Source organism: Arachis duranensis, chromosome 9 (assembly GCF_000817695.3).
Source record: "Arachis duranensis cultivar V14167 chromosome 9, aradu.V14167.gnm2.J7QH, whole genome shotgun sequence".
Taxonomy (NCBI): Eukaryota; Viridiplantae; Streptophyta; class Magnoliopsida; order Fabales; family Fabaceae; genus Arachis; species Arachis duranensis.
Window position 1 is genome coordinate 98,183,492 of NC_029780.3, and position 16,032 is coordinate 98,199,523.

Sequence of the window (16,032 nt, forward strand, 5' to 3'; positions counted from 1 at the left end):
AAAGCCGAGAAGCTGAATTTTTGATTTCCTTGGAAAAAAAAGTCCTTTGCCGGGACTAGTTTTCAGATATCGTAACACATGCTTGGCAGCTTGAAGATGAGATTCAGTAGGAAATTCCATTAATTAACTTAATTGTTGAGTGGCATACATGATGTACGGTCGAGTAGTGGTGAGATAGATAAGACGACCAACCAAACGGCGATATACAAAAGGGTCAGATAGCAGGGAACTTTTGTCTTGATATAGTCTTGTGGTACTATCCATTGGAACAGAGGCACTTTTAGCGTTTAATAAACCAGAATCCTCCAAAAGATCAAGACAATATTTTCTCTGAGATAAGCAAATTTCCTTCACTGATTGAGCAATCTCAATACCCAAAAAATATTTTAATGGACCCAAGTCTTTAATTCGAAAGTGTTGGTGCAAAATAGAGTTAATGGCAGCAAGTTCAGAAATGGAATTGCCAGTGAGAACAATATCATCAACATAGACTAAAAGGATAGAAATTTGATCACCAATGAATTTAACAAATATACCATAATCAGATGAGGTCTGCTGATATCCATGAGATAGCAAAATATAAGAAAGTTTGTCATACCACATACGACTAGATTGTCGCAAATCATACAGTGACTTTAGTAGCTTACAGTATTGATTCGGTTGAGGAGATGTAAATCCGAGTGGCAGAGTCATATAAACACCCTTAGAAAGATTCCCATGTAAGAAAGCATTATTGACATCCAACTAATGTATGGGCCAATGCTTCATAGAAGCTAATGCCAAAACTAATCTGATGGTGGCAAGCTTGGCAACAGGAGAAAAAGTTTCCAAAAAATCAACATCTTCAGTTTGAGTGAACCCTTTAGCTACAAGGCATGCTTTATATCGATCAACTGAACCATCAGGCTTGTGTTTGATGCGATAGACCAATTTACAGCCAACCGGCTTAACCCCTGTAGGGCAATCAACAAGGCGCCAAGTTTTGTTCAACTCAAGAGCATCCAACTCATCTTTCATAGCACTACGCCAATTAGAGTGTTGATTGGCGTCCTTAAAAGACTTTGGCTCAACGTCAGAATGTAGAGATAAAAGAAATTTTTTATGTGAATATGAAAGAGAAGAAAAAGACATGAGTGAAGATAAAGGATACTTGCACTTTGAGGGAGATTGATTTGTAGAGATGGGAGAGAAATTACACAAGTAATCAGAGAGATATGCTCGAGGTCAGTGAGGCCGATCAAAATGACGAGGATGGGGTTGCTCAGGTGGTGAAGAAGGTGACGGGGGATGAGAAGGTGATGGTGGACTGGTGTCTAGCACGGAAGAAGAGAAGGGTGTGTTCCTTGAGAGAGATTCGGTGGTCACAGGTTCAACTTGGTTAGGAAATGACAGTGAGAAAGAAGGAGAGGTTGTTGGAGAAAATAAAGAATTAGATGGAGTTGGGTCAATGGGTATGGGTGAGGGTTCAACTGGAAGACTAACTGAATCTTGTTTTTGAGAAGGCGTGTTTCAACTAAAGTAATAAAATTTTATACATGATTTTTCCACTTCTCCTTTTGATTTTAATAAAATAACCCATGTAAAGCGGCTAAAATCATCAACAATAGTAAAAAATATTTATGATTATGAATAGAATTTTGTCGAAACAGACCCCAAATATCAAAATTTAATAAATCAAAACTTGCATTGGCTTTGTTAAAACTTTGAGAAAATGAAAGTTTATTTTGCTTAGAAAGATGACAAATGTCACAAGTCTCATCATGATGCATAGAGATAAAAGGAAATTGTTTATGTAAATGATTAAGTCTTTGTCCAGAAAGGTGTCTTAAACGAAAATGCCATATATTTAAAGGTGCAATGGGTGGGGATTGGATGGAATTTATGGAATGTGTAGTGGATCGATTTTTACCGAAATTGGGTTCAAAGATATATAATCTATCTCTCATTCTTCCCAAATCAACCGTCCCCAAATTGTTGCTCTATAGAGTGCAAGAAGAAGATGAAAAAGTGAGTTCACATATGAATGCTGAAATAATTTTTGAGATAGAGATAATATTAAAGTTGAAATGAGGTAGATAAAGAACATCATGAAGAACCAATGATGGTGAAAATTGAACAATGCCTTTATAAAAAACAGTAATTTGAGAACCATTTGGTAAATGAACAATAATAAGAGAAATTTGTGCATAAAAAGTAAACCAAGACAAATTTGATGCAATGTGATATGTGATACCAGAATCAATGATCCAAGTGTTCAAGAATGAACCTCGATTTAAAAAGTTGTTAACAATAGAAAAAGTATTGAAAGAACAAATATAATGAGTAGTTGGACTTGACAAAAGTTCAAGTTGATTTGAAGGACGAGCTTCTTTATTGGAAGGAAGAGCCATGAAAAAAAGTGATGGGCTGACGAAAGGTTCAAAAAAGGCTCCAGATGAAATTGCTGGTGTGCCCTTTCTCCTTGATCTAGGACAGAGTAGAGATGTTGATTATTAGTTTTAGAATAATTGTGATCGTGTTCATGTAGTTACAAGTAAGATTATATTAGAATTTGTGGTATATGTTGTACAAAGTTATTGATAAAGCTATAGATAAATTTATATATAAGGCTACAATTTGCTATTGGTATGGATAAATTTTTTATAGACAATGGTGAATTTGCCTTAAGTCTAGAGTTTTTACATATGTTATGCACTTTAAATTAGAATTTGTAATAAATTAGTATTTATCGTTAATTATTTTTTAAATGTAATGTTTGAATGAAACAAGTTTTTTATGGTTTAAATAATTGTTGTAATTAGATTAATTACATATAGCATACTGAGCATGAAAATATTATTGTGTGATGCGCCCAACTCGTTGTATTAAGATCAAAAGGTATCAGAATATGTCTCTTCACGATCGTATCATTTCCTACTTTGAGGCTACTAGAGTGTATCATCTGATTAGGTTCAACGACCATTGGTTTAAGTTGAATGAGCCTCTGATTAGTACATTCATTGAATTGTGGCATCCTAAAACTCACACGTTCTATATGCCATTTGCTGAGTGCACTTTTACGCTACAGGACAGGAGGCCTACCAGTTCGGTTTGAAACCTTCCTATAACTTGGTTTGAAACCATAACTATCCCCTGTTGAATCTTGTAGCACCTTTATCGAGATAGTCACATCTGTCTTGACCATCAAAAAGATAAACGAACATATCATATGATGATCAGGTTTTCTGTGATCACTTGACAAGTCAGTTGCTAAATATGTGTAAGGTTATTATATCTTCTGAGCTTTTAAGTACCTTTTCTTTATTGATGAGTAAATCCGAATCAATTAATTGCAACCGTTTTCAAATTCTTTGTACTTTTTATAGTACTTGATGTAATCTGATTCTCACACATGATATTTAACCCTCACAACTTGACACTTAGTACAACTTCTTTTTTGCTCGGGAACGATGGACTAAGTTAAAACTCATTTGGATTTGAGACATCTTTGTGGATCCACATGCCCTTAACCAAATTGTATGTCCAAAAATTCTTATTGTGCCATTTTCTCCAAGTTTAAGGTTGATACGTAGGCAGGTATTGTTGTCTTTCAGAACTTGATGGACTTTCTCGCCTTGCAAGAATTTCACTTAAATCCTTATCGTTATAATTACTTTTCATGTCAGGCTCCTCGTTCTCGTCATGATCATGCATCTCTTGAATATGCTTCTATGCCATCTATAGTTGGTAGGAGAATATTATGAGTATTTGCCATCACAATCGCAAGCTTGCCAAAGATATAATTTTTTTAGATATCACAAGCAACATTATTGTTGTGGTTTAAATCAATTACAAAGGATGACGATGCCATCAATACTACGTCTGGTGCAAGTGTGCAACCATGGTCTTGAAGTAGAAGCTCCACTCAAAGTAAAATTGAGAATTTGAAACAGATCCTCCAAACTCCCAACCACATCCACAAACTTAGTATACAATCTAGTTACCCTTATTAGAATATCATAATTAGGGAACAAAATTAGGAAAATATCAAAGAGAATTAGAAAAAAATCAATGTAATTTATTATGATATTATTCTATAACGAGCATACTCTTAGCGTATTCTTGGTTTATATATTGGTAAGAACCTTGTAATCATAGATGAAAAATATGAATAATAAAAATAATATTTTTTTAAATAATTCTTCGTTTCTTTTCTAAACTCTTTGTACTATGGTAACATGGTATCAGAGCAGAGCTAAATTCTAGGGACTCAAAATTCTAACGAATTGACATTACAAGTTGCAAATATGCTACGCAATAGTTTTGGCATGAGATCATCACAAACCAATTCTGACAATTTGTCAATTGGTTTCAAACTAAACGGATATAATTAACCATTGTAAGCAACTCTGATGAAAACAGCAATTGGTGGAAGAAGAAAGAAGAAACACACCAAAGAAAATTACTCTAAGACTGTGGCTTACACAGATTGGTAGAAAAACAATCTCAAGTGATCGAGAAATTAGAGTAAAGGAGCCGCCGCTGTGAGCATCTCAGAGGTCACCAGCAGAGGTGGCAAGGCCAACGAGAGAAAGCAAGTCACGATGGCAAGGCAACAACGATAAGGACAAGGACTACCGAATTCCTTGGCTGCTCAGCTTAGACCGCAACTCAATATAAAGGGGAGACCCAAAATCAGAATCCAATTAAAAAGATAAATGAATGGATTTTCGATTGTGGCGCTACCGATACTATGATTCATTACCTCTATGATTTTAACAGCTTGACTATATTCTTAAAAACTCATATTGAAACAACTAGTGGAGAATTAATTGATGTTAAAGGAGGATGCTCCATTATTTTTTCAAAATAATTAAAATTAAAAAATTGCTTCTATGTCCTTGCACTATCATAAAAAATATTATCTGTTAGCTAAGTAACAAAAGAACTAAATTGTGTGGTACTCATGTACTCTACCTTTTGTCTTTTATAGGACATTCTTACGAAGGAGATCATTGGGCGTGGTACTGAGCTAGAAGGCCTTTACTACGTTGATGAAGTAGCACAAGGGTCATGCCATGCTTGCTCACGGAATGGTTACTAGGCAACTTTGGTTATGGCACAGGCGTCTCGGACATCCTTCATTTGGGTACCTCAAGTTTCTCTTTCCTAATCTTTTTACAAGTAGTACTGAACCCCTCAAACGTGAAACTTGTATTCGTGCAAAAAATCACAGAGTTTCTTTTCCTACAACCAACACTAGAGTCATTTCTATTTTTTCACTAATACACTCTGATGTGTGTGGCCCAGCCCCTATTTTCTATAATAATTTTCAATATTTTGTATTATTTGTGGACAATTTCTCTCGCATGACTTGAGTATATTTTTTAAAACACAAATCTGAAGTACTTGATAAGTTCTTTGCTTTCTACCAAATGATTCAAACTCAATTCAACAAGAAAAGCTAAGTACTTCGCTCAGATAATGGTGGAGAATTTATAAACCAATCAATGCGTGATTTTTTTTTTATGAAAAATGATCTTATCCATCAAACTTCCTGCCCAAATACACCCCAACAAAATGGTGTGGCTGAGCGAAAAAATCGTAAGTTACTTGAGATGACTCGAGCCATGCTTTTTGATGCACAAGTTCCAAAAACTTTTTGGCCTGAAGCTATAGCGACCTCTGCCCACATACTAAATTGCCTACCTACCCAAGTTCTCCACCACAAAACACCCTTACAACTCTTGGCTACTCAGACTGCAATCCTGCCTATTCTAACCTTACCACCTCGACTATTTGGATGTTCTGTCTTTGTCCATATCCCCAAAGTCAATAGAACCAAAGTTGATCATTGTGCTGAAAAATGCGTTTTCGTTGGGTATGCTACACACCAAAAGGGATATAGGTGCTACAATCCAATCACTTATCACTCATCGTATTCATGTGACCATGGATTGTGATTTTTTAGAGTCTGAATTTTACTTCAGCAGCCAACATGACATTTAGGGGGAGAACAATAATGAACCACCAAGTTGACTAAATAACCTTTGTTGCCCAGAAACTGCTCAAACAGAGTAAGTAGATGGAGCCACCGAGCATATTTCACTCAACGTAAAAATAACTCGGTACATACAACCAGTGAGAATCCTTTTGAGAATGTCAGACAAAAGGTAAGTAATTGTCAATCTGATAATTTACTCCCTGTATTTAATGAGACCATTAACAATAACAGTATAGCAGTGGAACATGAAGAACCAGAGCCTAATACCTTTATTCTTCCTCCAAGAAGAAACAGAAGGATGCCTCCTGATCGGTACTCACCAGAACATGTTTTCCCTAACTCAAGATACCCGATAAGAGTGGCTAGAGAAGGAATAGCAAATGTTGCAAAGGCTTTTTCCACCAGACTCTTAATAGAAGACATTCCAAGAACTGTCCGAGAAGCCAATGAGAAAGCTGAATGGCGAAAAGCCATGAATACAGAAATGAAAGCTCTAGAAAAGAACGGAACTTGGAAGAAGTGTATCCTACCGACAGAAAAAAAGCCAGTCAGGTGCAAATGGGTTTTCACCATTAAACACAAGGCAGATGGCACTATTGAACGGTATAAGGCAAGCTTGGTGGCCAAAGGTTATACACAGACTTATGGTATCGACTACACTGAAACTTTTTCACCGGTTGCAAAGATTAATACCATCAGAGTGTTGTTTTCAATAGCAACAAATGAAGATTGGCCACTCCATCAATTTGACGTCAAGAATGCTTTCTTGCATGGAGAGTTGAAAGAAGAAGTGTACATGGAAGCTCCTCCAGGTTTCTCAACGGAATTTAGAAAACATGAAGTTTGCCGGTTAAAGAAGGCTCTTTATGGGCTTAAACAATCTCCATGTGCCTGGTTTGGAAGATTTACAGATGTCATGAAAAGGTATGGGTACAAGCAAAGCAACTCTGATCATACCCTTTTTTTTTTTGAAAAAACGTGGAGATTTAGTCACTTGACTAATAATCTATGTGGATGATATGATCATAACGGGAAGTGATACTGAAGAAATTGAAAAATTGAGAAGAAACCTATTTATAGACTTCGAATGAAGGATTTGGGAAGACTAAAATATTTCTTAGGAATAGAGGTTCTACGATCCTGTAAAGGAATCTTTATCTTTCAAAGAAAGTACATTTTGGTCCTTCTAGCAAAAATAGGAATGGTGGATTGCAAACCAACAGATACGCCCATGCAAGTTAATCACAAGTTAAAGATAGTAGAAGGTGCCACCCTAGCAGGTAAGGAAAGGTACCAGCGACTGGTTGGAAAACTAATTTACTTATCACATACTCGACCTAACATAGCTTATGCTGTGGGAATAGTAAGTCAGTTTATGCATAAGCCACAAGAAGATCATATGGAAGCTGCCATGAGGATAGTTCGATATTTGAAGGGAGCTCCAGGAAGTGGAATCATTTTCAAAGGAATGGCCAGTTGAAGGTTGAGGCATATACTGACGCAGATTGGGTGGGCAACCCAAATGATAGAAGATCAATAGCTGGTTACTTTATACTTGTTGGAGGCAACCTGGTAACTTGGAAAAGCAAGAAGCAGAAAGTTGTAGCTCTTTCAAGCACAGAGGTAAAATTTCGAGGGATCATTAAAGGCATAACTGAAGTATTGTGGATAAGAAAATTGATGACTGAGATTGAATTTCCACCACAATTGCCAAACTAGTTGAAATGTGACAACAAAGTCGCAATCAGTATTTTAGAGAATCCCGTACAACATGATAGAACAAAACATGTTGAGGTGGATCGACACTTTATCAAAGAAAAAATTGAGAATAACATTATTGAATTTCCATTTGTGAGATCAAAAGATCAGTTGGCTGATATTCTTACTAAAGCAGTTTCAAGACAAGCCTTGCTAAAGTTCTAACCAAGCTGATCCCACTACTCACCTTGAAGGGGAGTATTAGAATATCATAATTAGGGAACAAAATCAGGAAAATATCAAAGATGATTAGCAAAAAAAATCAATGTAATTTATTAGGATATTATTCCATAAGGAGCGTACTCTTAGTCTATATATTGGTAAGAACCTTGTAATCACAGATGAAAAACATGAATAATAAAATTAATAATTTTTTAAATAATTCTTGGTTTTTTTCTTAAACTCTTTGTACTATAGTAACAACCCTTATCTCAAAAAAAAAAAAATTTGCGACAGTAAAACAACACTTATAAATCTTTATTATTTTCTATCACAAAAGAATCATACTTAACAAAATTCTTGCCCATAGCAATAAAAATCTTGTAAAATTACTTTTTCAATCGTTTGATTCAATAAATCTGAAATTTCTGTAGTATACTATTTTGCAATTTCACAAAATCTATAGATAAACGAATGAAGATATATATTAAGTGAATCTTTGCTATTGAATTTAATTCCTTTTCTAATTTTTTCTTAATTTTTCCTTTATGATAAACTAAAACTAAAAAACCTTTATCAGACATTTTGAAATCGCACACCACACATTTCACTTATTTATATACGTCCGCTTTTTAGAAAATTATTTTGATAAATCCTAATTAGACAATACCGCTTCTCTTCGAATAAATTGGTGTGGGTAAAACTATTTTATGTAAACTCTCCATACCAACTAAATTGGTCTAGGTTAATCTGATTCATCTATATTTATCATCTTGGTTTAAACTAATTTATATGGTGCCACAATTTTAGGATAAATTAGTTCGGCTTAAAATGATTTATATGGTCCCTCGCTAAATCGTTTTATGTCAGATTGATTTGCATAAAGACATTTCAAAAATAAAAATTAAAATAGGACATCAGATAATATTAAAACCAAACCATTAAATAATGGATGATTTATCCTAAACTTTTTTCATGTACAATATCTGTTATTTTAAGCCAATGAATTATAGTTTAAATAGCATAATTTTTCTATATTCACTTAAGAGGTTACAGGTTTGAATTTTTTTATCTTTAAAAAAAATATCTGTCACTTTAAATGATCCGTTAGTACAATATAAATATTATTTTTTATTTTTTTTTGAATGAAAGAGCTCAACACACAAGGTGGAGCATTAAAGCAAACCAGAACAACACATGAAACCAAGCAACAACACCAGACAACTCAGCGTACATGACAACCCCTAGCCATCAACAACCAAAGGGTTCACCACCAAGCCATTCATCAGAGAATTCGAAAGACCTATTCAGAATTTCTTCCACACTAGATACTTGATTTCTGAAAATTCTACAATTCCTTTCTAGCCAGATTGTCTATATAACAGCAAAAAATCCAATGAACCACCGCTTCCTCTCATCCTTCCGCATTGAACCATTCGTCCAACTTAGAAAGTGCTCCTTTAAAGAACCTGGTATTGTCCAAATCCTCCCAAGAGCGAATAGCCAAGCACTCCACACCTGCCAAGTGAGCTCACACCCAATAAACAAATGAAATGCAGTCTCTTCAGACTTATAGCATAACACACACAAATTATCTTGCTGTGCAATAACACCTAATCTGCACAATCTATCTTTGGTTTTCATCTTGCCAACCAACACAAACCAAGCAAATAACTCGATCTTTAGAGGTACGAGACCTCTCTAAATAGCACTAGTAAAACTATAGGTTGTGATGTCCTCCGGAAGAGTCTCTGCTTGTATCACCTTCACAAAGGAGTTAGTGGAAAAAATACTAGATTTATCAAATTTTCATACCACACTATCCTCTCTCTCATTTGTTAACTTTACTGTTTGTAGCCTCTCTTGAAGTTGGTTTACTAGCTCTAACTCCCATTGGAATAGCTCTCTCCTCCATTGAAAACTCCAAATCCACTCTAACCCATCCCAGAACCCACACTCCCCAATAACGGATCCTTTGAGGTTTGAGACCGAGAAACTTGGAAACACATCTTTTAATGGACTACTAGGTAGCCAGTTATCCTCCCAGAACTGGATTAATCCGCCATTACCTACCTCCATGGACAAGCCGCTGATCACCCTTTTCTCTCACTTGTGGTTCTCTAATTTGTAATTGAGAAATCTCCTTCCAAGGACCCCCTCTTGTAGGTATTGACTGCCCACTCAGCATAACAGAAGGATTCATGTTATTGCAGGAGCAAACAACTTTCTTCCATAAAGGACAGTCCTCCTTCGAAAATCTCCACCACCACTTAAAGAGTAAGGCTGTATTCCAAACCACTGTATCACCAACTCCCAATCCTCCCGCCTTTTTTGGAGACATTACTATATCCCATTTTACTAGCGGCATCCCATACCCCCATCCTCTTTACTCCATAAGAAACGTCTTTGTAGTGAGATCAACTTCTCCGCCACTGCCTTGGGCATCTTGTACAAACTGAGATAGTAAACAGGTAGGCTATTAAGAACCGATTTAATGAGTACTAGCTTACCCACCTTATTGAGGGACTTTGCTTTCCACAGACTCAGCTTTTCTTCCACCTTATCAATCACCGGTTTTCATGTCTGAACAAGCCTCGGGTTTGCTCCCAGAGAGATGCCCAGGTATTTGACTAGTAAAGAAGCCTCCTTGCAACCCAATAGATGACATATCTTCTGGGTCCAACGCCGCTCACAATTAACTGGAATAAAACTGGACTTTTCAAAGTTAATGCTCAACCCAAACATCATCTCAAAGCAACGCAACAATCGTTGATAGTTCCGAATAGTTTCCTCCTCAGTAGGACAGAACATGATCGTATCGTCTGTAAACTGCAAGTGTGATAACTCAATGTTGTCTCGCCCAACCAAAATCGGAATAATACGCTCATTCCTCACAACCTCCCGAATCATTCTATGGAGAACATCCACAACTAGCACAAATAGAAAGGGAGACAGATGGTCTCCTTGTCTTAGACCCCTTTCCATTTTGAAGGGCTTAGTAGGGGAGCCATTGATTAGAATCGACATAGATGCAGAGCAGACACATTCCTTTATCCAAGCCCTCCACCTACAGCCAAATCCCATCTTGTGCAAAACAATATCCACAAAACTCCACTTGACCCTATCATAAGCCTTTTGAAAGTCTAATTTGATTATCGCCGAACTCTTCTTTTTTACCTTCAGCCACTGCACAGTTTCACAGGCAATCAGAGCCCCATCATGTATTTTCCTGCCCTTCACAAAAGCACTCTGAGTCTCTCCAACTAAACCCGGCATAACTTTCCGCATCCTCCGAACCAACACCTTAGAAATAACCTTGTATATACAACACACCATACTAATCGGCCGGAGATCTTTAATTTCTTTGGCACCAACAAACTTCGGCGCTAGCGCCACCCAAGTGACATTTGAATCCTTTGGTAACACCGCAGATTGGAAAAACCCCATCACTGCCTCAGTGAACTCCCTACCGACCTCATCCCAACACTTCTTAATGAAGTTCATATTATACCCATCGCTTCCTGGTGCCTTAGTTGCCTCACAGTCCCAAACTGCTTCCTTTATTTCTTCCACAGATGGCATCAACTCTAGCTCTGTTGCCTCTTCCTCACTTATCTACTCTACCAGCCCATCTCGGAACCCTATAATAGGTGATGTGTCCTGATGGTATAAGTCTTTATAGAACTCTCGTATAGCAACCTTGATCCTGGCCTGATTCCGTACTAGCCTTCCATTGATCATTAGAGCATCAATTCGATTGTTCCTCCTCCGAGCTGAGGCTAAGTTGTGAAAGTAACAAGTATTTTTGTCCATCTCCTTAGCATGTCTGGACCGGGACATCTGCTTCCAATGAAGTTCCTTTCTAATATACCACTTCTTGCATGAGCTTACAAGAGCCTTTCTTCTAGCTTCCGTAGTCTCGTCATACCCTCTGTTGCTCACCAAGTCATCGACCACCTTGATCTCTTCTTCAAACTTTTTAATCCTCATATCCATGTTCCCAAAATTCTCCTTGTGCTACTTGCCAAGTGGGATCGTCAACCCCTTCAACTTATCCATGAAAGGAGCATCCCCCAAGTTCCTCCACTCCTCCTTTACTAATCTCTGAAATCCTTCGTGAGAAAACCAAGAATCCAGGCTACGAAAAGGTCTTAGCCCCCCTCTCATCCGTGTCACATCCACAATCAGAGGACAATGGTCCGATAATCCTCTAGGCCCTCCTCGCAGTCTTGTATCCAGGAATTCTTCTAACCACTATAGACTGACCAGAACCCTATCAATGCGACTGCAGGACTGGCTCCTGAACCAAGTGAATGTTTGGTCAGTCAGTGCAAGGTCGACTAACTCTATTTCCTGAATCCATGATTTAAAATCTACTGCAGACGCCGTCAAAGAAACAGCCCCTTTCCTCTCTTCCACCTGAGTAATCTCATTGAAGTCCCCCAAATAACAAACTGGTACTTGACATAACCCCGCTAAAAAGCTTAACTCTTCCCAAACCACCAGCTTCTCCTCCCTTGCATGTGCACCATATACTAGGCAGAAAGCATAATTGAAATTATTATTCAAGAGCATACCATCCACACATAAGCATCTATCCCCTTTATAATAGTTATATAGCTTAAACACTGCTTCATCCCACATCAATAGCATACCACCTGACGCCCCTTCCGCTCCTATAAACTCCCACTGAACTGCATTATTTCCCCAAAGTTGGGATACTTCAAACTTAGTCAATGCTGCTTTCTTTGTCTTTATCAAGCCTAGCATACTCAGATTAAATTTCCTCCTAAAATTCTTCACCATACTTATTTTTCCTACTCCCGCCACCCCCTAATATTCCAAGAGCTAAAATTCATTTATACACACATTTTTCCGATTTTTCAGGCGACTTCTCCTTGCTTTCTCTTTCTGCTTCGCTTGTTTCTTCTTCTGAGCGATCTCTTCATTTTGTGCTTGCAGTATCGCCATGATGTCATCCTCCTCATCATACTGCACTGCTCCAGACCCCATAGCAAGCTCTCATGCCTTCTTGTTTTCATACGTTTCCTCCGCTCTTTTGTCTGGTTTTTCTGAGATCGCTTTACTACCAGCATCACAACTGTCAAATCCCAGGCCAACTGGATCCTCAACTGCGTCTTCCTCCTCTAGCTCAGACTCTGCCACTATTTCGTGTATCTCATCTGCTCCTAAACCAGCCTCACCGCCGTGTCCTCCATTGAGTCGTACCTCTGCATCGCCATAACCACCAGTACCCGAGCCAGGTTCCTCTCCCACCCCTTCAGCGGCGCTCCCCCTTTCAACACCTCCATTGAGAACCGGCCTCGTCTCAGCGAATCCAGGCTCTCCACCATTTACAGTCTGCGCCTCCGCTACACGTTCCACACCCTTGCCCACCTCAAGCTTCGTCAACCATACTTGGCTGCCTTCCACATCCGCGTGCTGGCTCCCCCTCCCTTTCTCGCCGTTAATTGTCGTCAACAGCGGCGCCTGGCCCCCATCCTCGCCAACTGCATCCTGGCTCCCCTTTCCTCTCACACCAGCCGATGCCACAAGCTTCCTCACTCCCTCCACCTCTCTCCCGTCGGTGACAAAGGCAGCGCCGGCTTTGACCTGTCCGTCAAACCTACAGGTCAGTTCCCCTCCCACGTAGCCCTCCATTCGTTCTGTGAAACCTAGCCCCCCAAAATTGCCTCCGACCCGGTTCCTACCCGGTCCAGCATGAAGAGCAGCATATTGGTCTTCTTGGTGTTGGCCCACACGCATACCCTTGGCCTTTGAACGGGAAAAATAGGCCTCAGTGCTATTTTTGTGGTGAGTGGGCCCAGTGAGTTCCAATCCCCTTCCAACCTTACTCAAACCAGCTCCCTTCCGCACATAATGTCTTCCATAATCCCATGACAAAGTCTATTCCGAATTAACCTCCTCGTTGCTATCCAAGGATCCCGTAACATCAGCAATTTTCTCTTTGGAATTGATTTCCTTACTGCTCTTACCGTTTTAGAACCCAAAAATCCGTTACTCCACTCATTCAAATCCTCTGAGTGAATTACGATTCTACCCTTTTGTTGATCATCCTCCCTGTTCACCAAGGCCAGCAATTCCGCCTCTGTACCCCACTCCAGCCGCTGTATGTGACCCCGGTAACCCTCAGCGTGTCCTAGTCTGTCCTCAGTTGAATGACCAGCTCCTACTGAGGAACTACATTTTCCAGCCAAACCATCGTTCATTACATGCCCTGCTACTCGAGATACATTGCCCCCATTCTCCGTAACGAAGATATCAAAACCCGTTGTTCCTACCAACACACGACTCCATTCATGAATGACGTCAAACCTGCATTTATCGATCAGAACACGTCCAGCGCCAAATGACAAACAGGAAATTGTATCCTCATCACAGCACACCACATCACCCCATAGGCTTCCAATCTTATAGAACGTATCTTCTGAACAAACCTGTGGTGGCAGTCCAACGCACTCAAGCCACACTCTTCTCTTATCGCAGCGCACATGCTCCTCCCATCGGCTCACATTACCAAAGAACTGCAGTAAACTGCCCAAACCAGCTCCCAGTGCCTCTTCCAAACCACTAGCACTATCAAAGGTCAACATGGCTTTGTATGCCCCCATGTCACACACGTTAATTACGTTAGGCCACTCCGTATTTGCTATTTCCTTCAATAATCGATAGTCAACAACCGTTGATGTACTCCCTATAAGACTCTTCTAAAGCCAAGCCAGATTATCCGGTATCACTGAGGCTTCCACTTCCTTCATCCCACCATTCCCGTGGACTTCAATCCCAGTGTCCACCGATTTTATTTTTAACAAATGCCCCCTAATTTGATCGGAGCTACCACCATGATCACCCCCTTCTGCACTTGCACGCCTCCTTTCATCCAGGTTACGGTCAACCCTACCATTATCTTCCCTACTATCGGCTACCCTAACCACCGCCCTCCTCATTGGTGGTTCGACATCCGTTGCCTTCTGTTGAATTGACATATCTCTCATGTACTTTGCCTCCCCCACAAAAATCTCCTTTCCTCTTAAGCGCATGTGATTTATGTTTGTAATTGCTTTCAAAGCCCCGCCTTTGGTTGTATACCTTATGAACGCAAACAGGTAAACAATACCATTTCTTGTCTTTCTTGAGAGATAGATGTCGTTGATCCTCCCCGTCCATGAAAATAACTCGAACAATTCGTGCTTTGAGATATCACTTGGCAGTCTGTCTACAAAGATAGTGAAAGATTCCTGTTCCAATCGAAGATACTGTTCTCGATTCCAAACCCTTGGATCCTTACCTAGTTGTTGTGGTTGCCTAGTCCTATTCTGCCCGGTGTTTTTCTACCCCGCTCCCGCTCTCTCTCTCATCGAAATATTCTTCTCCCGCGCTCTCTCGCTAAATATCATTTTTTATATTATAACATATTATCTAATCATTTTTTACCTCTATTTTATACATAATATTAAGCATAATAAGTAATGAAACGTTACAATCAATAAATAAACAAGGATATCTCATAATGAATACCTTGGTAATTAGTTTTGAATTTTGTAGTTTTTTTCTTAGTCTACAAATGATTAAAATATTGATAATCATATGTAGTAAACTATATTAATACACGTAACTTTTATTTATTGATTTTTATATGTATAAATTTTATCCAGGTATTTGAGAACTAAGGTAGCATACTAGCAAATAGCAATCTAGCATGATGAACATGAAGCCATGAATAATGGTGATAGGATTTTGTCTTGCAGTAGTGCGAATCTAGTTGATTTAAGTTAAACAACAGAGACACAGAGTCCAACAAGAGTGTGACACGTGTACTGTGGCTTATGGGCCTAGAATTGACCACGTAACGTAGATGGCGGCCGTGGGATTCGAAGGAAATTTTGACCGTTGGATTCAATTGCTTGGTTTGCAATTTAATTTAATCAAGACAGTGAATGTGCGGCCTGACGGCGACACCTACCATCATTGATTTTTCAGTCAAAAGCCGGTTCTTTTACTTTCATAACACTAAAATAGACCTTCACTACAATAATACGCCATTGAATCATTTTTTAAAATTCATTCTAGTACTACTAGTTCACTGTGTTAAGGTGACTACGACGATTATA